This window comes from Sapajus apella, unplaced genomic scaffold (assembly GCF_009761245.1).
Source record: "Sapajus apella isolate SASKATOON/1434 unplaced genomic scaffold, GSC_monkey_1.0 scaffold69, whole genome shotgun sequence".
Taxonomy (NCBI): Eukaryota; Metazoa; Chordata; class Mammalia; order Primates; family Cebidae; genus Sapajus; species Sapajus apella.
Window position 1 is genome coordinate 8213708 of NW_022437009.1, and position 26104 is coordinate 8239811.

A 26104-nucleotide genomic window follows, 5' to 3' on the forward strand; every position below is an offset into this window, starting at 1 on the left:
CACACACACAAGCTAAATAAGGGCAAGGATGATGTCTGATTCATCCTCAAGTCTCCAGGATCTAATACAGTTCCTGGAACTTAATCGACGGTCAGAAAGTATGTGTAGAATAAATGAAGAAGGGGACTTTTCCTCCCTGGATGGCAAGAAACTCCCTAAGTACAGATACCAATTTATTCTTTACTCAGAAAACCTTTATTGAGCTCTGGAGATACAACTATCAACAAGGCAGACAAAAATTCCTGCATTTAGTGAATCTACACACTAGTTGTGGGGTAGACAAAACAAGACATGATTAAGTTGGGTGGTAACCCATGTGATGGAGATCGATGAGGCAGAGAGGGAGACAGGACGGCCAAGGGCAGTGTTTAACAGCTCATCAGGGCCAGTCTCCCTGAGAGGGTGTCAGGGTATGCCCTGAGGGAGCTGAGGGAGGCCGCACGGGGTCTGTGCATTTGGGCAGTCAGCCCTGTGCCTCGTGCCCGACACCGCCCTAGCAAGTCTTCTCCATCCTTGAAGTCTCCTCTCTGAAGGACCATTCAGGCTGGCACTCAGCCATTCTGTTATTTCTTCCTTCTTAAAATATCTTCCATTTTACCCTACTTCCCTGCAAACAGACTCTCACCATTTCTTTCCTTCTCTTTGCAGCAAAACCACCTCAAAAGAATGGCCTGATTCATCTCTTGCCCGTTCTCTTTCTTTTTTCTTTTTAACTTGGTAAGCATTTATTGTGCTGCCCATGCACCCGACCCTTTACAACCACCAAGTGATTTTATCCTCCTAACAGCCCTGTGAAGTAGGTGGCCTCGGATCAGGAAATGGGGCAAAGAACATCTAAACAGCTTGCCCACAGTCACACGGCTGGTGAGCGGAGAGCTGGCATCTGACCCCTGGCAGGCTGGTGCCCGGACCTGTGCTGTCAGCCGCTCTGCCATGCTGCCTGTCAGCGCCATGCCTCTCAAACCCACCCCACTCAGGGTTTCACCTGCACCACTCTCCCGAAACACTTCCTGTCCAGATCACCGTGACCTCCATGTTGCTAGATCTCACTTCTCACGTCTCATCTTACCTGATGAGTCTCAGGTAAGGGATGGTTGAGCCAGTTGGTTATTTTCTTCTCCTTAACACCACACTCTAATTTCTTCTCCAGGCTTCTAGGACACCACACTCTCCAGGTCTGACCACGTTGCTGCTCACTCTTTATCAGTCTCTTGCTGGCTTCTCTTCTCCTTCCTGAGCAGGAGAGCCCAGGATCGGGTTCTTGGTCCTTTTCTTTCTGTACTCACTCCCCGGCCATCTCTTCTAGTCTCCCACTGTTAAAAACTCCACATGCCCATCCTGGCCAACATGGTGAAACACCATCTCTACTAAAAGTACTAAAAATTAGCCGGGTGTGGTGGTGTGTGCCTGTAGTCCCAGCTACTCAGGAGGCTGAGGCAGGAGAATTGCTTGAAATCGGAAAACGGAAGTTGCAGTGAGCCACGATCACGCCACTGCACTCCAGCCTGGCGATAGAGCGAGACTGTGTCTCAAAAACAACAACAAAAAAACTCCAAATGCTAAGTCTCTGGTGTTATATTTCCACTGCCAATCACTTTCCCCAACCGCAGAGTTACATACCCGTCTAAGTTCTTTGCCTCTCCTCTTAGGTGTCTGATAAACATGTCAAACTCAATGGGCCCAAAACTGAACTGATTTTCTCTCTCCAGCTGCCTGGCCCAAACCTGCTCCACCCATATATCTTCACTGATGGAGAACTCCATCCTTCCAGGTGCTGAAGCCAGAAGCCTTAGAGTCAGTCTTGACACCTCTGTCAATCTCACACCCACATCCAACTTCCCAAGACACCTTGCTGGCTCTTCCCCGAGAACGCACTCAGAACCTGACCCCTCTCAGCATCTCCGTCTTCAGCTTCCTGTAATGTCCTCCTGACTGCTCTTCACTTGCATTCCTGACTCCTTATCTGCTCATTCCGCCTGCCAACATGACCCTTTGCAAACTTATGGCAGAGCATGTTTTCCTCTGCCCAGGACCCTATAATGCCTCCCCATTTCCTCCAGAGGCAATGCTGAATTCCTCAGTGTCCTTCAAGGTCTCCCATGATCTGGTTCCCACGGCCGCTCTGGAGTCATTGCCTGCTACTCTTGCTCCTGGTCCCTCCCTTCCAGCCGTTCTGTTTGCTGTGCCTCAACGTTCCAGGAATGCTTCCACCTCAGGACATTTTCCTTAGCTGTTCCCACTGCCTGAAATGCACACGTCTCAGAGATCCTCAGGGCCGTCCCCCTCAGATGCTGCTGCGGACCTCCCCAGGCCTCCTGCTCCCCCTGTTCTGCTCTGCTGTTTTCCTCCATCCGATTTCTTACCTTCCAGCTTGAGTAATCTGATTGTTCCCCTACCCCATTGTGTCTGTCTCACCTTATATAAAATGCAGATTCCCTACATTTTTCCTCTGTTTGTTTTGTTTAGGTGAAAACTGTGTGCTTCTCAATATCCTGCCCCTCCCCATTTACATTTGGAGCCCTCAAAATAATAGAGACAGGCATAGACCTGTCTCCTGGGTGCGACCTTAACTTTGCCAAATAAATTTTCTAAAATGATTTTTTAAAAAAAGATTTCTTACCTTCCCACCGATGGTGTGGTTTACCTATTTAAGCGAATCTTCTTTTACTAGAACCTTCCTTTACTAGAAGCTCAGCTTCCTGCACTGTACAAGAACAGACATCTTTGTTTTGTGCAGTGATATTCTAAGCATCTAGGACAGAGCCAGTGCTCCATAAATGCCTATTGAGTGATTATCTGGGTGAAGGCATTGCAGGCAGTGGGACTAGCAGGTACCAGGGTCCCATCCTGGTCTCCTCCCTGCTTTAGCAGGGTCAGGGGCCATCAGTCAGTCTATGGGGCAGACCCATTAGCAAGGCCAGGGCGTCTTCCCCTTGCATTTTGGGGGCAGGCCTCTGTTCATTTATGGTGGTTATGTCTGTTGTGTGTGGCTGGTCCAGAGAAGAGCAGCAGGTTGTGGAAAACAGTACAGTGAACCCAGCCCTGCAGCCACACCGCCACCATGTACCCAAACGAACTCACTACATTGAGATAAACAACCCTGATCCAGAGAAGTTCCAGTGATAAACCAACCCCTGACACCCCCTGCCCCCTTTCCCTCGCAGACACAACCCAAGAAAATCCCTCATTAGCAAAGCCGCTGCCAGGGAGTGCCAGGAGGGCAGGAGGGACTTCCTTTCTCTCCTCTGCAGCCTCACCTCACCAGAGCCCACGGTTCTTTCTTCTCTTCCCTTTCTCAATGCACACTTGTCTCTCTGTGCTGCTCCTTCTCTATTGTGCCATCTCTCCGTAGCTCCCGCAGAGGTTTCTGTCTCTGGGTTTCTCTGTACCTGGGTCTCCATCTCACTGTCTTTGCTTCTGGCTCCCTCTGTGTGTCATCTGCCTCTGTCATCTTTGCCCTCATCCTCCTTTCCAGCTCTTTTACACAGCCTCTCTTTTGCCATTTTCCTTCCCCTCCTATTTCTCTTCTTCCTGTCTTGGTTTTTTGTTTTGTTTGTTTTGTTTTGAGATGGAGTGTCACTCTTGTTACCCAGGCTGGAGTGCAATGGTGCCGTCTCGGCTCACTGCAACCTCTGCCTCCCAGGTTCAAGCGATTGGTGGCATAGTGTTGACCATAGCTGCCTTCTTCTCTTGTAATTACCACTGTCCCCACCACCTCCAGCTTCTTCTCTTGGCCTCTGGCCTGTGCAGGGCAACGCTCTGCCTCTCCCACCAGGTGTCTGCTGCATAAGTCCCACCCCCCTTCCCTCTCACCCCACAGTCAGGGTTCCCACAGTGACACTGGCTTCTGGTCTGATCAGAGCCTGCCTCCAGTCCCTGTCCTCCCAGCTCCTCTGCCCTCTCTGGACCCTGGTCTGCCCATCACTCTGGTCCACCCAGCCGGGGATACCTTGTGCTAGGTCCACTGCATTGGCTTGTCTGGTGGCTCCCAGCCTTTGCTGGGACCTGGGACTTTTCTCCTTCTGCCAGAGCAGTCCCTGTAGTTGGGTCTAAGGCATATGATTATTGTTCAAGACATCATGTTAATTTTCCAAGTCTGCTGTGTACATGGGATCCCTGGGAGACCCCTCTCCAAATTACAAGTTCTTCTCCCCAGTTCCTTCCCACTGAGCATGAATTTCCCATTCCTGGATGCTCTGAAGCGATTCTCTCTCATATAAGTGCCGCTCATCTTTCTCTTCTCCAACCAGCACATCAGGTAACTATAAAGCTCCCTGCCGGCCCCTTGATTTATCTGCTCTGTTTCAGCCGGCTTTAAATTTGGCTCACCTTCTGACCCTTCCTTTCCCCACCTGGTAAACACCTACCCCGTTACCCTGTGATAGAGGAATCAGGCACTGGCCTGGGGCTCATTTGCCTTGTGGAGCTTGTTTAGTTTGGAAATATTGTCAAGTCCTTGAGGGCAGCTGAGCTGGTCTGGCTGGGCCCCAGAGGAGGCTGGGAAGCCTGAGGTATTTTTTCTCTCCTCTCTCGCCTTCCCCTCTTCGTCCTTCTCTGGTGTGACCACCACCAAATCATTCTCTTGCTTTTGTGATTCTCCCGCTTCCATCTCTGGAGAAACTCCTCCCCATCCCTCTCTACCCGCACCCTGCCAGAGTTATGTGTTCTCACAAGGTATGATTGCTTAAATGAGATACGTCCTCGAAGGGGCTTGGTGAGTCAGAAAGCATAATACCCAGTGACTCGTACGTGCTGCCACAAGCCTCCATGGACAGAAGGGACAGCTCTTCAGCGCTGGGGCAGCACTTCTCCTTGGCATTCAACTCTTTGACTTTTCTGCAGACCTCCACCTCCACCAAAAACTCCACTTTTGCCCCCACACAGCCGTGAGCAGGAGCCTGCTTGCCTCTCTCTCTGTGCATGCCTCACTCCTTCCCCTGCAGAGCCACACACACAGGGCTTATTTTCTTAGAGGACTACAGTGTGTTAAGCATGAAGCAGGCTTCTCCCACCTGCTCCAAGCATTTCCTCAGAGCTTCGTGGCCAGACAGTCTTTGCCTCTCCATTAATACTGGTCGTGATACAGAGCTCACTGCTTCAGGAAGGAGGCTTAGTGGTCAAGAACATGTGTGTTGGGGGTCACACAAATCCACCATCTACTGGTTGTGTCACCGCAGGCGTGTTTGCTTAACCTCTCTAAGCCTCCTTTTTCTTTTGGTCAAAATGACAATGAAGTAAGTACCTTGGCCAGGATGCTGTGAAAAGTCAGGGAAAGTGCTTATCACAGGGCCTGATGCTTTGTAAGTGCTCAGTAAGGGTTGCTGTTGTATTATAATCTCACAAGGCAGCCTTTGCATGGTTCTAAACTGAAATCGGCCTCTCAGTAAATTGAAGAGGGCCTGGTTCTGCAATCTAGGGCTACATAAAAACTCCCTAATCCTCCTTGCACAGGACAAGCCTTCAAATGTTTGAAGACAGGTTTCATATCCCTTCTAAATCTTCTCTTCTCCAATTTAAATGTCCTGAGTTTCATCACCTCTTTCCCGTATTTTTCATGGTTTCCAGGCCTTTGGCATCTAGGTCAGTGTCCTTTGTACACACTTGTCAATATCTTTCCAAAAATATAGAGGACGGAAGTGAAGGTAAGACTGAATTTGGTCTGACCTGCCCAGAGTACAATGGGGCATTGGCCTTGACCCCCATAAACAGCCCCAGCTTTCCGTGTGTGTGCTGGTGGGTCTGCTTGTTGTTTGACTTTGTGGCCTGTGACCAAAACCTCCTCCCTGATTTTCACATGAACATCTCAAACTTGATATCATACTCATCATCATTGCCAAATTAATTTTTTAAACGAATGCAGGATTGATTTGCATCTGTTCAATTGCATTGCATTTGATTTCAGCCACAATATAGGTTGAGATCCATTTTTAATTACATTACTTGAGTAGATAATGTACTATCATGTTCAGAAATCAAAAGACGTAACAGGGTAAGGGAAAAGTTCCCACACTACGCTTGTTCCTCATCTGCCCAGTCGACCTTCCCTCCATATAAGTAATGACCATGTTGCTCTTAGTTTCTCATGTATCCTTCTGTGGCTTCCTTATGCAGCCATAAGCAAGTATCAATATTCATTCTTATATTTGACTCACTTTTTACACAAATGGGGACGTGTGGTGCACACTGATCTGAAGTTTGTTTTCTTCACAAACAATGCCTGGAATCCCCGTGAATCTTCAGTGTTCCGTCTGACATAGTTTCACGTCTACCAGTCTCGTAACATTTGTACGTATAAGCATGCCATCATCGTCTTTATTCGAGTTGTTGATAAGAGTTGTGTTCGCAGATCCTGGAGGTTTATGACTGTGGATGTGCCCAGGCTGATGCCCATCATAAATCAACACGTGGTGCAGTGTCCTGCTGGTTACAGGGACAACTAACTAGGCTCATTCTCAGCCCACCTTCCCCCTCCTTAGTCACAAGGGTAATGTCAAATCCAAATCTATCAAATATATCACTACACAACTAGGTGTAGAGAAGCTTCCTGATTTATCAGACTAGAACAGTGGTTCTCAACAACGGAAGATTTTTACCATAGGGGACATTCAGCTATGTCTGGAGTCACTTTTGGTTGTCACACATGACTGGGTGGGGAGATGCTACTGGCATCTAGTGGGTAGAGGCCAGAGTGCTGCTGAACATTTCACAATGCACAGGACCGCCCCCATCCACACACTCACCCCCAACAAAGAATTAGCATGCCCAATGTCAATAGTGCCAAGATTGAGAAACCCTGCTTTAGAAACTTATCAATTTTTTTTTAAGTTAAAAGATTAATTTGGTGTCACCTAGTCTTAATGAATCCATGCTGGTTCCAAAAACTTTTCAGGCTGGGCACGGTGGCTCAAGCCTGTAATCCTAGTCCTTTGGGAGGCCAAGGCAGGTGGATCATGAAGTCAGGAGTTCAAGACCAGCCTGGCCAAGATGGTGAAACCCCACCTCTACTAAAAATACAAAAATTATCCAGGTGTGGTGACGGGTGCCTGTAATCCTAGCTACTTGGGAGGCTGAGGCAGGAGAATCGCTTGAACCCGGGAGGCAGAGGTTGCAGTAAGCCAAGATCACGCCATTGCACTTCAGCCTGGGTGACAGAGTTAGACCCTGTCTAAAAAAAAAAAAAAAAAACCTTTTACATACAATCCTTTTTTGGCAAGAGAAAAATCTCTGATGGAATGAAAATATCCCCTGAATGAATTAAAACTCTCCAGTATCATGGAGAGAGTCCTCAGATTTGGAGGACTGCTCCTCTCACGGGAATAAGTTTGTCCAAGGGTGCCCTGCTCCATGGAGATCTCTCAGGGTGGTCTCCTCTTTAGTGCTTTCTCTCCTGTTTCCTAGGACTACTCACATCCCTAGCAACGACTTCGGCTGGCTCCTCTCCCTCCATTGTCTCCCACCCCAGTCAGGAATGGCACAGAACCTACAGGAAGTTAGGAAGTCCTGGGGAATGGCAGTAACAAGGGAACCAGCCCAGCAGGGCAGCTCTCCTTCCCTCTCTCAATGTGGTCATTTCCCACTTAGGGAGATATCAGTGCCCCTAGTGTAACATCTGAAAAACCTTGATAAATGGAGGAAAAAACACTGCCACCAACACCTGTTTAGAAGACTGAGTCCAAGAGAATTGAGTTGAAACTTTAAAGAAGGATCTGTTGATGTTTGCAGAGCCCAGAGCCCCAGTATCCCCAAGGAGACTATAGTGGCCGACGAATACTCCCAGCCAGAAATGACCCATCTCCATATTCACTGGCCTCCTACTCTACCCAAGATGCTATGAGAGTCTTATCCATTTCGGGAAAAACAAAGCATGGACCCACCTGTTGAAGAGCCTACAAGAGGCAGCCTGTAAAATGGGAAAAGCATGACCTTGAGACAGATCTGCCTCAGAATCCCGTGGAGATGGTGAGGCAGCGTTAACCAGATAATACTGAATGCCTCAAAAAATTAGTTTCTCATCTTTAAGAATAGAGAAAGCAATACCCACCTCAGAGTTGGGGGTGGGAATCAGCATCTGCAGTGTCTTGCGCATGAAATAAGTCGATATTGCAGCTATTATTGGGTACTCTCATATCCTAACACCAATATCAGACATGCGGAATCTGATAAGCACTGAATAAAGGCTCAAACAAAGGACTGTGGGTGCATAAAGGGAGAGCCATTGATGTGATTCAAAGTATTTTGAAGAATGCTGGATTTGGGGCTGTCAGGAGACCTGGCCTTGAGTCCCTCCTCTGTCACTCAGTAGCCGTGTAAACACAGATACTTAGCTTCGTTCTCTAAGCCTCTGTTTTCTTATCTATCAAACGGAGATAATAAGACCTATCTAAATGGCAGTGAATATTAAATGCTTATTGAGTCCATGGTTGAATTCCAGCCAGGGAGACTTCTTTAAATAGGTGGCATTTGAGCTGAGCCCTGAAGAATGAGAAGGATGTTCATAAGGGCAAAAGGGAAAGAGGAGACGGTGAGATAGGAGCTGAGCAAAGCAGGGAATGATGAATGTTTGTGTAATTCTCCAGGAAGTTAAGAGAGTAAGCTTGTGTATCAGACAGATCTTGGTTATCTAACGTCTCTAAGCCTCCGTTTCTTCATTTGTAGAAAAGAGCCTACAAGGTGGATGTGAGTATTCAATGAAGTCACGGATGAAAGCATTGGCTCAGTGCCTGGCACATGGCAAGCGCTTAGAGGACAATCACTGTCATGCCCACGGGAGTTGGGGCTGGAAGGTTCAGATGGACCAGTTGTCAAGGGCCTTGTCTGCCAGGCTAAGGAGGTGGCCAGTTGTTTGGGCAATGGGAAGCTATTATTACTATCTTTTGAGAAAAATGACTTGATTCAAACTATTTTAGGCTAACTCTTGGCAACAGTGGTGGGTAGGCTCTCAAGGAGGGCACCTGGAAGTAGGAAGACAAGCTGGCCCAGAAAACAGAACCACAGTTTAGTTTTTACCCACGGAGACTCAGCAAGGCCCCAGTATCACAGCTGGGCTGGGCCAAGGTCCTGGGGCGGAAAAAAAGAGTTCCGCCCCTCCCCGCTGGACTCTCTCCTACCACCCTCACCCAGCCTCTCTATGACAGCTGCGGCTCCCACCCCCAGTCCCTGTTTGGAGCAGTGATTAATACAGGTTTAAAATAATCTTTGTCTTCTCCCTTTGTCCGCCCCCAGCACAGCCGCTGCTCTCCTCCCATCCCCCACGCCCTCGCCCCCTGCACTGAGCCGTCCACACCTCAGACACCAGCCTCAGTGCACCTCAGGGCCCGGGCCCCAGCCTTCACTCACACCCTGTGATGCTGTCCCACGCTGTCACCTTCACACACACCCCGAAGCAGGAGCAGACAACAGCACTTCCCCTCCAGGCCACTTCTTGGCCTTTAAGTCCCCACAGTGTTCTCTTCCTCAGAGGTTCTGGGTCTGGGACGGGGAAGACCAGCAGGTCATCTTTCTCCTACCCCGACCTCGAGAAGTGCCACTGGGCCGTGCTGCACATCCAAGCCGAACTCCAGAGGCCCTGCGGCACTCCTGCCTAGTTGTAGTCGGCACTCTTAGACTATGAGCAGTGCCCCATACCTCGGTTTCCCCGCTGGACCTCTGGCTTCTTTTCCTTCCCAAAGAAAAACGTTTTCACTTTCTCATCAATATTCCTCAGTTGGGGCATGGGAGATCACCTCATTAAACAGATAAAGAAAACCAGAGCTCAGAGAGTTTAAGTGGCTTTCCCATGGGTCAGGGCTAGAAACTAGATACAGCGGCTAGCTCCAAAAGCCAGCAGCCAGTCTGTCCCGGAGAGGCCATCCGCCTGCCTCCCTCCACAGCTGCTGGGTCTCCATTCCTATTTCTTCAGTTCTCCAGGGTCCCATGGCATTCCGTTCCCAGGAATACACATGATCATTAACAGGGACCCCCTCAGAGCCACGTGACTCTGAGCCAAGCCTGGTGCTTTCGTCGGGCTCAGCCCTATAGATCTGTTCTCGAATGTAGGAATGGATAAGGCAAAACAGCAGATAATGGATTCAGTGCACATCATTGAAATATCTAGTTGTGGGGTACTACAGTTTAAAGGGATACAAAGATATCTAGGCTGCCTTATTTTACAGAGAGGGAAGGCCCAGAGAGGGGAAGAGAGTGCTCAGAGCCACACGGCTGCAGAATGAACTGACTTCCATGGCCCCGCTCTTTGCCCTGCCCCCGGGGCTGCCCTAGACTCCCTCTAAGTCACGAGAGGCGGAGAGGCTGCTGAGTGACTTCTCCCTCCTAGAGACATTGGAGGTGACGTAGCTCAAAGAGGATTCATTTTTCTGCACGCAGTATCCAGAAGCAACAGGGGTTAGGAAAGAAACAAATGTGTCTGGCGGCAGGGGAAGCTGGCTCAGAGTTAAACCTGAGAGACCAGATGAGACAGCAAAGCCCTGTGCGGGCAGCTGCTGGGACCTGTGCCCGCCTGGCCTTGGGCAGGTGCTCACTTGGCTGCCAAGCTCAAGTGTGCATCTGAAAGCACAAAGGCACTTTTTCTCTGCTCTGTCTGGTGGGAGAAAGCCGAGGAGCTCACGCCTGTGCTCAGACAGAGCTGACAAATGCCGAGTTAATCCCGAATTACTTGCTTGGGATTAAAAAAAGATGGAGGTGGGGAAATGTGTTTCTCTGGGTAGGAAAGGGAGACAGGAGTGTGTCTAATGGCCTGGATGGAGTCAAGCTAAATATTTAATGTCCTCGACAGAGACCTGGAGTGGGGGCCATCTCTTTCTCTAAACAGTGACACGCAAGGCTTCCAGGCTGGGAGACAGAGCCAGCAGCTGAGCTGGGAGAGCTGCTTCCAGCTGCGTCTCAGAGGAAAGGCAGGAAACAGAGGAGGTCATGTTGGGAAGTATGACAGAGGACATGGGAGCCAAGGGCCAGGGCAGACCAATGCTTGCTGGCGGAGGGGGCTGGGACAGACCGAGAGCTTCCTTTATTAAAAAAATAAAAATAAAAATAAACGGTTCATTCTTTACATTTGGAATAAAAAACCTGTTGTAATTAACTAGCAGTGGGAAAGCAATTTCCAAGCAGCTTTATTATTCTGCTCCCCAACCAAATGTGCAACGAAACATCCACCAGGGAATAGCAGGAGCGAAGGCACACTGCAGTAACTATGATATTTAAATGTTTCCACAGTAGAAATTTCAATAAGGTTTAAATGAGCCATAAGTTGATTTCTCTCTGGATTATTTTTTCCTCCTTCTCCTTTATTCAGACACTGTGCTCCTAAACCGTATTTATATGGTGCTAGCAAAGAAGTCCCAGTAGGAAAGCTCAAACTTTTTTTGTTGCCATTCGGAGTACCTCTCTCTCAATCCCTGTCCTGGAGGAGATGGGCACCTTCCGTCCACCTGAGGCATCAGCTGAGTAGCCTGCATCCCACAGCACCTCACATCCCGAAGGTGCTGTGGGTAGATTTCACCCTGGCTGGCTGAACTCTCCATGGCCCCCCACCGTGTTGTCAGTTGTGCCTCCTCCAGTGGCAGTTGTCAGTTTAGAACCCACAGTGGTGAGAGTAGATAGGGCTTCATAACATAGTTTCTAAGTCCTTCAGGACCAAGACCATGTCTCAAGTATCCACTGCTATTCCTGGCAATGAGTCAGATCTGAAATCAGAACGTTTAGCATCTCCCTGTATTATTATTAGATATATAATTCTTAGAATGCCAGGCAAGTTCTAGCCTCAGTGGGAGACATAAAGAAGGGTAAACTATTCCACTAACTTAAAGACATCTAGTACATATACTAAGTATGTATATGTATTGGCTATTATGGGTCAGCCAATCACTATATATACATATATAATTTCATTCCATCCTCACAGCAACCCTAGGAGGGGAGCTACCACTAAAATCATCCCATTTTTTCAAATGAGGAAATTAAGTAACTCTCTCAAGCTCTCACGGATGGCAAGTGTTAGAGCTGGGATTGAACCCGGACACCACCACCGAGTGCTCCCACCCCCCACCACCCTGCCTCACCAGCCTGTCCTGGATGCACCTACTCAAGTCTGCATTGCAGAAACATTGACTCTCCTTGGAATGCAAGGATTTGAAATTTTCTGGATGAGCCAACATTGGATTAGATAAGTGAGAAGCTCGTAGTCGTACCCTCTTTGGAAACCTTGAAGAACCGCAGAGACTAGATGTCATGAGGGAACGCCTCCTTCTTGAAGGCGGAAAACTGGCAGAGACAGCCACTATTTTTCCCCAGGCTCTGTTGCATCTAAACACTCAAGTAAACTGCTCTCTGCAATGCTGAGATAACGCACGTTCAAACTTTCACGCCGCACGGTTCTTTTCAGCGCCATAGCATGTACAGAGCTGGGAAAGAACGAAGAGCTCTGAGCATGGACTTCAATTTTAAGCTTTGTAAAACAGGCCACGTCTAGGAATATTTGGCCAGAGAAGTGCCTTCATGCTGAGTGTCCTGCTCAAGGCTGCATTTCAGGGGCCATTTGAATTCTCCCTGGAAGCTAAGAGGCAAGAATGTAAACACTTTGACTCAGAACCACCAGTTACATGCAAAAACCCAACCTACCAATCTCCAAGCCAGGTCCCTACCAATGAATATTTATGGTGCTTGTATTAGTCAGGGTTCTCCAGGGAAACAGAACCCATAGGCTGTAGAGAGAGAGAGATTTAATATGAGAGTTGGTTCACGTGCTGATGGAGGCTGAGGAGTCTCAACAGCTGCAGTGGCATGCTGAGACCTAGGAGAGCAGGTGTGTAGTTCTAGTACAAAAGCCAGCAGGCTCAAGTACTAAGAGCTGAAGATTCTGTTAGAGTCCGAAGGCCAGGAAAGACTAATGTCCCAGCTCAAAGCAGTTAGGAAGCAGAATTTTCTCTTCTTTGCAGGAGGGTCCACCTTTCTTCTCCTAATCAGGCCTTTAACAGAATGCATAAGACATTCCCACATTAGGGAGGGCCATCTGCTTTACTCCATCCGCTGATTCAAATGTTAATCTCATCGGGAAACACCCTCACAGACATACCCAGAGTCATGCTTGACCAAATACATGGACACCTTGTGGCCTTGACCTGGCCAAGGCGACACATAAAATTAATCATCACCGTGCCCTTGCCTGGTGCAGCTAACTCTGCATTCTCTACTCCTCATTCCTCAACTGCTGTTCCAGGAGGCAGGAGTATAGGGAGAGAGCGTAGAGCATCCCCTTAGCTCCACTAATGGGGTCGCCCTTTCCCTTGGCCTCCCACATCTGTTGGCTTTGGCAGCTCCAATACTTGACAACAGGGGCACCTCTCCTCACTTTTTACCCCTTATTTTCCTCCCCAGACCCCACCCCACCAGGGGGAATGGAGCAGAGGAGCCAGGGTTGGGAGAAGGGGCCACACATGGGCTCTGTATCATCTGTGGCCTCAGGCCCCACAGCAGATGCCCCAGACAGGAGGAGGCTAGGGTGAAAGCAGAGTCCCCATTTCTCTCCTGTACTCAGCAGCTGAGCTCGTGCTGACTAGAAGCCCGTGTCTTATTAGGCATAATCAGGCCATATTGTGGCTGGCAGGAGGGAAGTGCGTTTCACACTCTGGGAAATAGGATTCGGCAAAGAGACAGGAAGAGGTTTCACGTACATGCTTCTCTGCCTGTTAGTCTGAAAGTTGTCAGTGGCATCAAGCCAGAGGAAATAAGTACAGACTTCCTATTTCACTAACCCAGAGGCAAGACAGCACTAGGGCTCTGCTCCGATGGGGGCTTTTGTCCCAGGCACACATCATCCCCCACCTATTAGCTGTGTGACCTTGGGCAACGTGCTTAACCTTTCAGTGCCACAACTTTCTCATTTGGAACAATGAGAATAACACACCAACTCCACAGGGTGGTTCTTGTGATGATTAGATGAGTTAATATATATGAATTGCACATAGTAGGGCCCCAGTAAATGTTGGCCATCATTCTTACCCATCAGCCTTCTCCTTTTGCTTCTTGAGATGCGATGATTTGGTTTTCTGCTAGTGGAATATCCTCCACACATTTACAGTTCAAGGCTGGCTCCCATTAGCTGGCTAGTGATGTGTGCGCTGGGATGAACTTACTTCAAGAGAAAGGTCGAGGACTCTATCCCTCTGCCCCTGCTACATATCAGGAGGCTGTCAACCAAACACCAGGGGCCGGGTAGGTGTGGGAATAATATGTGAAATCCTCCCTTACGATGCCTCTCCCCCAGCATGGAAAACAGGAGCAATGGCTGTCAACCCTTACGGTATGAGATACAACCCTGTCAGTTCCATCCCCATAATTCCCCTCTCCCTCCACACTCCTCTCTTCCCTGACCTCATAGTCCCTCCTTGGCCTTCCTCACTGGTGATGGCTGTGTAGGCAGTGAGTGGTCCCTTTAATCCCCACCTATAGGCAACTCAAGGTGTCCAGCCTGTGCCTCCCCATCTTCAAGGCCCCCTTCTAGTGTGTGCTCATAGGTACACATGAGCTGAAAAGTGCTGGGGAAACCAGTGTGATGGAGCTTTCAAGCTTTTTTGGATAGAGCCAGATTTAAGACATAGAGAAACCTCATCCTAACTCCACTGTAGATCACTGGCACTTCATACAAGGACAACTCATAAACCCCTAGCACAGTGCCTGGCACTTCATGGGAGTATTCAGTATGCATTCGTTGAAATAATGAGGATTTTTTGGCTAAAATTGACGAGGAAACCTCTTTCTCTAGAATAGATGATATCTCTGAGGCGTCAGTTTCTTGAGGACAGAATTCTGATACTTCTTTGCATTCCCCAGAGCATTTAGCACAGAGCCCGGCACAAACTAGGCGCTTTTCTAAATGTGTTTGGATGGCTGAGTGAGTCAATGATGGGGCTCTGGGGCAGGATCCCAGTCAGTCCATCCAGATGTGGAACCATCTTACCATGAGACATAAAGATGTTGAAGGTGCTGGGAGCCAGGAAGCACTAGGGAACTGGTCCCATCATCTTTAAGGGGCTCGTGATGACCTGTTACTTCAGGTAAGAACCAAAGCTCCAGCCCCTGCTTCTCTCTTAAGCATATACATTTCCCTTTGCTCCTCCTCATCCCCTCTTCTTGCCTTCTCTGCCTTGGGGAGAGCCTGGGCAGAAGACAAAAGAACAAAATCTGTCTCTTTCCCTACCCCATGTTGTCTGAAAATAGTAACTAATTCAAAACTCACCTTCTTTGGCCTCGGAATAAGCCCCATGAGTGTTTGGGAGCAGATTGAACTTGCCTGGTTTTATCTTGCTTGGGCTGAAGTTAAAATCCAGTCACAATTCCTGGGCGCCCACTGGCTGAGGTCGGTGCAGGCAGCCTGGAAGCGGTGGTGTCAGATGGGGTGGGGATGCATTGTGGGAATTAAAATTGGTCTGAAGAGGGCCTCGGAGGTGGGTTAGCCACTCACTGGGCGGGGCCAGAACAGCCACCTCGCACTGCTGAGTTCTTTATAGGCACTCGGCAAATGTGCACCACTGAGTCACACTGGGCCTCCCATCACAGGGTGTGTCTTGTATTAATTCCAGACAGTGTTTGGAATTAGGGAATGTAGAGTTCTAAACAGAAAAGGATCATTTTACCGATGTGGAAACTGAGGCACACAGGTGAAGGGACTTGCCCAAATGCACGGCCTAAGTTGGGAGAAGGGGAATAGGCAACGGGTTCACTCGAGTTTCAGCGGAGTGGGTTTAGCTCATGAGCTAGTATATAAGCGTGACCTAAGGAGGAAGTAGACATTTGGGGGCTAGTTTCCCTGCCAGCTGAGTAGTGGATTTCCTGGGCTTGTGTGTTTCTGATCTGTGCTGCCTCTTTGGCACCGACACTCTGACCAGAGAAGGCAAACAGCAGGCACGCTCATTGGCCCTGTTTCTCTGCTGCCTCCATGCCCATCCATCAGCCACAATTTCATGTTGAATGGAGCTGTGAGGAACTTCAAAGCTGAGATTATTACATTTTGTACATTACACTTCTGCCAGAGAGCTAAAAATACCCTCCTGGTGGTTGCTAAGTGCAGGTCTAATGGTTTTCCTTAGAGGAAAGAATGGAATTCTAGTTTCTCTGAATCTGGAGGCCCCGCGTCCAGGCAAATGAAGACAAAATTATTGGAGCTGGTTGTAGAGTGTCCCAGGGGGAGGAGAAGCTAAGAGAGGCAACACAAGAATTCCTTCTCCCCTGTGGCAGGGAAAATCTCCAGGGACTGGTGTCCTCAGAGGTGCTGGATCCCGGGAGGGAACACAGAGGGGCTGTACCTTTCCCGGAGAACTCCCTGTGATTCCCCAGGGCCCCTCCCCATGGGGACCCGACTTTCTGAACTTTCATTCTTGGAAACCTCACTCTTTGGTTTGCATAGAGATGGCCAGTCCCCAAAGCACACCTACAACCTAGTTATTTTAAGGGAAAAATATTGATTTAGGGAAATTAAGGAGGGTCTTGGGGACAACTCACTGCTTTCAGCAAGACCTGAAAATAGATCCAGGCTGTCTCCTAGTCAGTAAGTCTCAGGCTTACCAAGTATATAGTCATCCCAACACTGCCTGCTACCCCTCACCTGACACAACCCTCTGACTACAAGCAAAAACATTTGATTTATTATTTAACCGATACATCAAAAATAAAGTCTTAGATCCAACTAGGAGGCTTGATCTCCCCTGAGAGGTTCTCTTGGAGGATTCATGCATTCTAGCTACTGACATCTCCTAGAACAGCTTCAAGCCTCCTCCTTTGAAAAAGTGTCCAGCCCCAGGTCCCTGGAGCCAACATGGCCCCTCAGGAACTGAAGTGTCTCCTCGGGACATTTGATTCATTAGCTGGAGACTGTTGCCATGGTTTCATCCTCCTGACTACCTAGGGCATTGAATTCATGTGAATTTGCCTTCCCTGGTGCAGGCTGATCAGTGGCCCTGGAGGTAGATAAGGAGTTGGTTGGGTTGCAGGGGAAGCTAGCCTGGAGCGAGATGTTTGAAGCAGTGTTTCAGCAGATCCACAAAGGAGAGGCTCTGGGGTCTAGTTAGACATCGTTCGTACACACGTGGCTGTCAGTGGGTGCCAGGCTGAGAGCTGTGTACTCAGCAGAAGAAAAGGCATGTGTGTCATTGTTGGTGGGTGAGGGGGTTGGCCTTCTCTTGCTTATTTTGTTCAGGGGAGTGTTGACGAGTTCACCTTCTTGCTCAGGCAATGATCACAAATGCAGAGTTCATCTTAGACAATTTCCTTGGAAAGAAAGAAAAGTAGGAAAACAAATCTTTATGAGTAAGAAGTATAAGATTGCACTTGACTCACTACAGTTGGCCCCAGAGTTCTTTCTCCTGTCACCAAAAACCAATCCTGCCCTCCCGAGATGGAGAGCTGTCCTCTCGGTAGGCCACGGGCACTTTACAGAACAGACAAAAGGCTCCAAAGGCAATTCCAAACAACAAAGAAAAGAACTTCTGGAAGTTCTCAAGCAAGGCAGCAACTTAGTCCCAAGGTGTCTATTTTGAAAGAACAACACATTTGAATGTGTATGTTCTCAGATGTTTGTTAAAACAGCCCCATGGGTTGCACCTCCTCAGTGGTCCATGCAAGAGGGGGAGCAGTGGGGTGATTTGTTTAAAACGGTGGAAAATCACAAAGCTCACTGTTGTTTGACTTCCGATATGTAGTGGGATACATAGATATTATACATATCTGACAGCATGTTTGCCTTCCCAATTATGTTTTGCTTCAACCAGTATGGAAATGAGGCACCCGTCTGTGACCGCACAGCAATTAATTGCTGGGTCAGGCTGCTTGGAAGCTTTCTGAGTATGTGGAGCAATAGGTAAAACCTCACAGGGTTTAACATTGCCACAGATGACTTGCCCAGTGTGTAATCCACCTGGGTATAATCGAGTGTTGGCTGCAATCAGATTCATTAGTAGCCCAAAAATCAAACCTACCTCCATCTCCAACCCCATCCAGTCATTCTCTGTTCTCCCCTACTTGTGCCAGATATTTTATGAATCTTGAGTACCCCAGGCTGCCAAGCAGGCAGCTCTGCATCAGTGGCAAGGGGCTAATCTATATTTGCATATTAACCATACTTCCCAGTGAATGTCAATAACTTGGAAATGGGCATTTAGCAGCTGGGAGGGAGAAGACATGTTGAGTGCTCAGAACAAGTCTATAATAAGCATCTGGTTGAGGGAGACCCTCTCTAGCCAAATGCCTGGTGCCTGATCGGGGCCCTAGGCTCGGTCTGCAGCTGCATATTAGCAGACACTTAGCCTGTCTTCCCAGGTGGAGTGAGCAGCATTTCTGGCCCCAAACAGCGCATTCTTATTCATAAAGTGGAGTTTCTAAACCAGGCTTCTGCCCACAATCCTTCTCACCCAAGTGGGGCTACTCGTGTAAGACTCTCCCCTCCAGAAGATTTCACCCAGTAATTCCCACCACCTGTCATGCCACAGATGCCTCCATACCACATGCCACACCATTACATGCCTTGTTAATATGCTGCTAGGCAAGCAGTCCTAAGGAGAGCAGCTGCCACCTCCGTCCTGGCTAGATTTGAGCCTCCTTGAGGGCAGCGTCTCTTCTTGCCTGAATGCTTCATCCTTTGTATCATCAGCCTCTACACACAATGCACCCAGGTGGGGATACTGCACAAGGGGACAGTGTCGGGTGCGTGGCCCAGGCCAAGACAAGGCCAACATTCTCACCTGAAGCTTCTTGGGATGCTGGGAACAAAAGAGGCTTTAGCCAGAGTCCACTGGGGAAACTGATCTTTAGACCCTGGGAAGCCCAGGAATAGCTTCAAGTCAAAGGATCAGAGGCAAAAATAAAGTCCAGGTTGCAAAACCAAGGGTTGAAGTTGAGAAGAGACGGCATCAGAGTGAGGGCAATGCCTAACATTGCAGCTGGCACAGAGTGAGTGTCCAGCCTGCGTTGTTAAATGAATGAAGAATGCTCCCTAAAGTCACGGAGACGTTTGCCTTTGTAAAACTGATGAGTGTTATCACTGGGTACATGGGAATGGACAGGCCAACCTAAAGGGCCTGGTGTGGAATTGATCATAATTTTCTCTCTTGTGGTCTCTTTTCCAGGACTCCCAGCTCAAACCTCTATAAATATGTTGTTCGTTTATTGTCTGGCACTAAGTTTCTTTATTTCCCCTTTTCTCTGTCACTTTCTTTAGCTCACCCTAAGTTTGCTCTGCTACCTTAAAAAAACACTCTCCCTAACCCCCAAAAAAGAAGCAGAAGTATCCCTACAGCCTCCTCATGTATCTGTCCCTAATGCTTCTGTCCATGACTTTATGAGAGTCTTCTACCGCAGCATTTCCCAAAGTGTGCCTTGTAGAACATTGCTCCATAGAATGTTAACGATAAAAAGGTTCACAGGTCAAATAAATTTAGAAAATGTTGGATTTAACCAAATTAAACAAGGTTCTTCAGTGTAGGGCTTCTCTGTCTTTAAAGATACTAATAATGTGCATTCCTAGAAGGGAATACCAAATTTACTTAACCTCAGAGCCCCTTTCTGTGGTGCTCCTGCCTCTTGCAGGACTAGGGCTTTGCCGAGCACACTTTCGAAATCTGTAGTCTTGTCTTTTCTTTGGTGGCCCATCCTCTGTCCTCTTACCTTAAAATGGGGATAATAATAGTGTCCACCTCAAAGGGTTGTTGTGAAGATCAAATGAATTAGTACATGTGAAGTGTTTACCATGTGCCTTGCACTTAGCATCAGATATAAGGTTTTATTTTTATTATCTTTGTTATTGTTATTTCTGGCTCTGTTTAATCTACCTCTAGCCTTCACTGCTTTATGGGACTTGCTCTTGACAGTGCTGAGCATTTCTCAGGCCCCACATTCAGCGGCCTTTCCTTGCTGCTGATCTTGGCCCCTGCAGCATTTGATGCCCAGTTCTCCCCACTTCCTAACACTTTGCCCTTCTCTTCTTGAACTTCTCTCCACCTTCTCTCTCCTGGTGTCTTCCTGCCATTCTTGTCACTTCTCCTTTTGTTCCTCCTTTTCTCCACCTTATTAGTTTAGGTTTTATCCAAGGATCATCCTTGACCCTTTTTTGCTCCTTCTCGACACTCTCTCCTTCGGAAACCACATTCAATTTCAAAGCTTCATCTGCTAACCTTGATGAAGGCAGGTGGTACCCAAATTAACTCCCCATCCCTAACCTCTCTCCTGAACTCCAGACTGTCTTTCTTTTCTGTCTTTGTGTCTCCGCCTTTATTCCTCCAATCCGTTAAACTGATCCATATAGTGTCCGTGTAGTGACAATCCGTGTAGTGGTCGTGACAGTCCGTGTAGTGCCCATGTAGTTAAACAATATGTGCCGTGTTCATTGAGTTTACAGCTTTACCTCTTTAACTTTGTTCTTTCTTTCGTGCTCCCTATTTCTCTCCTTCCTGTCTCCCAAGCTGACTCCTCCCTACCTCTCACTATGTCCTACCAATTGTGTTACCATCTGGCTCGGAACTCCATTTCCTTGTCTGTGTTTTCTCTGCCTCATCCATGATTCACTCCTTCATCATTCCTTCATTGCCTTGATCATCATAACAGCTTCTTAACCTCATGTTCCTACCACAGTTCATTTCTCACTGTGCTTCTAGAACACTCTCAAAAAACAATCATTATTTCACATCCTGCTTGAAAACATTCAGTTTCTCTCTACTTACAGAACCAAGTTGCAACTCAAGGCCATTCCTAGGATGGTCTCAGCTGTGCTTCTGATCTTACCTCCCATTCCTTCTCTTCACAAACCCTTCACTACAACCCTCTGATATCTCAATGTGCCCACATATACCCCCATTCACCCCATCTCAATTGCTGCTTTCTCCATGAAGTCACAGAATTGATCCAGCTAGGGGCTGCTCTTTCCTCTTCAGATCTCCCACTGCACATGAAGGTAAGTATGTCTCTTTGTGACATCCCCCCACTGTGGGGATGTTGTATTCCTGTTATATCACTACTGCTATGTCCCTGTTATATCCCTGCTGGGGGGATGTTATATTCCTTCAGGACAGGATCTATGTCTGACTCTCTCTGTCTTCCATCCCACATGTGCTTTGCACAGGATAGTACCTCAATAGATGTTTGTTAGATTGGATGAATGCATAGGTGATGGTATGGAGGTACCTCTTTCTTCCCTTTGTGTCTTTTTTTCTTTCACTGAGTGCAATCCCATGTACAGTCATCAACAAGAGACCAGGTAGCATCATACTCATTGGCTTATATGGCTGCTACTCCAGATCTTGGACTTGATGCTTCCTCTGCCCAGATCAAAGCTCTCCTAACAAGGCACCTAGCTGATAGCTCTCCAAGCAGTGCCCTCCTTGGATCCCTGATGCTCTTAACCTCAAAATGGCACTGGCATCAGCTGACCCACTAATTAAAGCCATAAGCCTTTGTTATTCCCAGTAATTTCCTTCAGTGTCAAAGTGATCATCTGTCCTCTTAGTTCAGGCTCAATCTGCTCCTGTGACAGAGTGACTCTGGTGTCCAGTATCAGAATGAGAGGCCTCCCTGCCTTCTGCATTGCGATCGCCCTCTAATGCCTGCTATTAGCAAAGCCTGATAGAAAGCCAGTCATTGAGGGAATCCACAGAGTTCCAGCTCAGAACAGAGAATGTAGTTGGAGCTGTGGCAATAGGCAAGTAACTGGCACCGTCATTTGCTGGATCCGTAAGCTTGGGCGAGTTGCTTACCTTCTCTGTGTTTCAGTTTTTTCATCTTTAAAATAGGAGTAACAATTATGCCTACTTCATAGGGTCATTGTGAGGCTTAGATGAGCTAATGCAGGGAAAGTACTTAGAACAGGGCTTGATACAAGCAAGTGCTCAATAAATTTTACCTATTATTAGTCTGCTAGTAGGTATCTCAATTAATTTCTTTGCTTCCCATTCCACTCCCTCAAAAAGCATACATACTATAGTTGTCATTGATATTTATTTGATATAAATGCTTTATATAGGTGCGTGACGTGTGTGTGTGTGTGTGTGTGTGTGTGTATGTGTGTGTGTGTGTGTGTGTGTGTTCCTTCTTTTGGAAAACAGCTTCACATACGCAGAGTACAGACTTAACCAGATATGAATCCCAAACCTAGATCTACCACTTACTGGCTGCATGTTAACCTTCACAGTAAAGACCCATGGTGGGCCGGGTGCGGGGGCTCACGCCTGTAATCCCAGCACTTTGGGAGGCCGAGGTGGGCAGATCATGAGGTCCAGAGATCGAGACCATCCTGGCCGAGATGGTGAAACCCTTTCTCTACTAAAACTACAAAAATTAACTGGGCATGGTGGTGCATGCCTATAGTACCAGCTACTCAGGAGGCTGAGGCTTGAACCCAGGAGGTAGAGGTTGCAGAGAGCCAAGATCGCATCACTGCACTCCAGCCTGGCAACAGAGCAAGACTTCATTAAAAAAAAAAAAAAAAAAAAGTGGTCTGCTGGGAAATTGTAAACATTTATTTGTGAGAAGTTAATTCAGTGTCTTTACAAATCTCTTCCTCATCCGTAGGAGCAGGCCAGTGATACTCCTTGCAGTGTTACTAAATGAGGTGATGCACCTGGAGCTGACCGGCACAGGGTCTGGCAGTGAGGGAACACGCACTATGTTTCACTTCTCTCTTCCTTCCCAACTGAGCACACAGGGCAGTGGGTGGCCTGGAGTTTTGAATGCCCTGTGATTGTCCCTATCCATTGTCCAGCTAGGCCAATCCCTGGAAGACTATGTGGGCCAGTATATGCAATTTGGCCATAACCCAACTCATTCAAGACCCCATAGTGGCAATGGGGACGGAAGAAGGTGAAGTGATGCTGTGACACAGAGTTCAGGCTGGTGGATAAATTTGGAATGAAGGTGAGGCGGAAGCTCTCATCTGGGATTCCTGGGGGTCCTAGAGGTGGCAGGAGGAGCATCTAGGAGCTCTGTTTCTGTCTGATAATTCTACTGTCTGATAAGCTATATATACAGCTTGTATATATAGCTCTGTCTCATGAGCTCATTTTTTAAAAGGTCTGAAAACTATAAAGCAGACCTTTTTTTGTATTTTATTTTTATTTTTATTTTTAATTTATTCATTTTCCTTTAGGTGCATACTATATCTGGCACTTCTCCCCATGAGAGTAAAGCAGACTTTTTAAGAGAAAACATTATGATAAGGAGAAGGAAAGGGAGAAAGAAGGGCTCTGATTTTAGTCAAGTACTGCTGGTATCTCTGCAGCGAGAGGGCCCATGGGCAGGACGGGCAGCATGTGGAAGGAAGCACGGCACGGAGCTTAAGGGACAGACCTTGGAGTCAAGGAATCCCAGGCTCAAATCCTGGCTCATCACCTACTATTTGTATGACTCTGGGATAAAATCAGATAAGTTAGCCTAGGCAACATAGTGAGACCTCATCTCCACCAAAAATAAAAAGTTAACCGGACATGGTCACACGAGCCTATAGTCCCAGCTACTCAGGAGACTGAGAGGGCTAAGATGGGAGGATCACTTGAGCCCAGGAATTCAAGGTGGCAGTGAGCCGTGATTATGCCAGTGCACTCCAGCCTGGGTGACAGAGCAAGACTCTGTCTCAAAAAAAAGAAACAGTGAAATTCCCAGACCTCAGTCTCTTCATGTAAAATACAGATGATAATTTAAGCTGTCGCTGTGGAGTTTAAATAAACTACATGCATAAAGCAGTTTAGCAAAATGTTGGCATATAGTAAATGCTTAATAAATGGTAGCTATTATATTGTCAGCTGCTTATGCAGTAGTTCCCGCCGTGTCCAGGGGGGATGCATTCCAAGGTCCCCAGAGGACGCCTGAGAATGCGGATAGTACTGAACCCAACATGTACTATAGTTTTCCTATGTATACATACCTATGATAGATTTTAATTTATAAACTAGGCACCGTACGCTTGCGTTTGGGGGCCATTATTAAGCAAAATAAGAGCTGCTTGAACACAAGCACTGGGAAACACACAGTTCTCTGACAACCAGGTGGCGACTAAACAACTTACTAACTGGCAGGTAGCGTGGACAGCAGATATGCTGGAGGAAGGTTCTCGTCCTGGGCAGAACAAAGGCAGACAGCATGAGCAGGACAGCATGAGGTTTCGTCACACCACTCAGAGCAGCCCATGACTTAAAACTTATGAATTGTTTATTTCTGGATTTTTTCATTTAATATTTTCAGACCATGGTTGACCACAAGTGACTGAAACAGTGGATAAACTGGGACTACTGTAATAGCAACCACTTATTAGCTTTAGTTTGCCAGGCACTCTGCTAAGTGCTTTATGGGCCTCTTTCGTTGAAATCTCCTAACAACCCAATGAGGTAGGTGTTAGGATTATTCCCATCTGACCAATGAGACTCTGTGGCTTAGAGCGGCTTCCTCCAGGTCACCCCGTTTGTGTTAGCTAGAGCCAGAATTGGAAGACACGTCTGTCTGCCCCCATTGCCTGTACTCTTACCTATGAAAACACTATGTCTTATACATTGCTAGGATTTTCACTGTGCTCAGAGGGGTTTCTTCCAAGTTCCTTCCAAATAATCAAAAATTCTCCTCTTCACTTCTATCAAGGTGCCTGCCATCTTTCCTTGGAAAATCTGTAAAGTTTTTAAAGCTTCTCCCACTTAGATGTGCATACTACCATAGGAAAGAAGGAAGGAAGACTCACAAATCAACATTTTAGCAAGAACTGCTCCCCAATGTGACCGAAAGAGCCCCTGTTGAGAGCACAGATCCCAGCCTTCCAAACCCCACTGCATGGAAATACAAGTGTTCCCGTAGGGAAAAGGGTTGCTCTAAAAGGATCCTAAGGCAGATTTCCCTTCCAAAGTCAGTCTCACCCTAGTTATAACCCAGGATTGGGGTGCACTGCATTTTCAGAAAATACCTAAAACATGTTGAGTATAGAAATCAATCCAAGAGAGATTCCTGTTTTCAGTAAACCCTGATGCAAGCCCCTCAGCTTCTAAAGGGGCTTTGTTTAGTGCATTTGGATCAACAAACACACATTGAGCACATACCTGATGCCAGGCCTCAGGCATGCCAAGCTACCTAATAGGCCTCAACTCACTGGATTTTCTATCCTAGGATGTGCCTAGAAAGTAAAGGACAAGAGTTTATATGGTGCGACCATTAATTAAGGGCTTACTGTGGGCTGGGCATTGTTCTAAGCACATCTTACTGGTATCAATTCATTAGCAACTATTGTTATCCCCTTTCTACAGATGAAGGAACAGAGCCCCAGAGAAGTTAGGTAACTTACCCAAGATCACACAGGTGACTAACTGGCAGACCTAGGAGTTGAAAGCAATAAAAATATTTATATTAGCCTACTAGGATTTTTTTCCTGATGTGCATTTCAAAGATTGCAGTGCCCTTCAAAGGGCTTCCTTGGGAAGCTGCATATTTAATCCAGTGGCACTGCTGATTAGTTGTAGAATATCCCTCTAGAAATTGCCATTAGACTTGATTTAGAAATCAAAGAGGAAAGTCAGCTTTAATACATTACAGACATACTTTGTTTTGTTTTTCTCAGAGTCAGGGGTCTCACTATGTTGTCCAGATTGGCCTCAAACTGCTGACCTCAAGCGATCCTACTGCCTCAGCCTCCTGACTAACCAGGACTACAGGTCACACCTTGTTTGTGACCCACCTTGTGCCGTGTGTGTGTGTGTGTGTGTGTAAAGAAACAAACAGGTCAGGCACAGTGCTCATGCCTATAATCCCAGCAATTTGGGAGGCCAAGGCTGGTAGATTTCTTGGGCTCAGGAGTTCAAGACCAGAATGGGCAATATGGCAAAACTCCGTCTCTACAAAAAATACAAAAACTGACTGGGCATGGCGGTGTGTGCCTATGGTCCCAGTTGCTCAGTAGACTGAGTTGGGAGGTTGGCTTGAGCCTGGGAGGTCAAGGTTGCAGTGAACCCAGATTGCCCCACTGTACTCCATCCAGCCTGGACAACAGAGCCAGACCTTGTATCAAGAAAGAAAGAAAGAAAGAAAAAGAGAGAGAGAAACAGAAAGAAAGAAAAAAAGAAAGAAAGAAAGAAAGAAAGAAAGAAAGAAAGAAAGAAAGAAA

The 26104-nt window shown here is 47.4% G+C and overlaps 1 protein-coding gene and 1 long non-coding RNA gene across 4 annotated transcripts in view; one reads left to right on the top strand and one right to left on the bottom strand.

Annotated features, from left to right (window-relative positions):
- The window catches only part of KCND3 (potassium voltage-gated channel subfamily D member 3), a 221528-nt gene that overhangs the window by 99575 nt on the left and 95849 nt on the right, over positions 1-26104 (top strand). The gene's annotated exons all lie outside the window — the stretch shown is intronic.
- LOC116531104 overlaps positions 21583-26104 on the bottom strand; it is a 15621-nt gene continuing 11099 nt past the window's right edge. The window contains exon 3 of the long non-coding RNA XR_004260276.1: positions 21583-21594. This is a non-coding gene — a long non-coding RNA (uncharacterized LOC116531104). The remainder of the gene's footprint in view (positions 21595-26104) is intronic.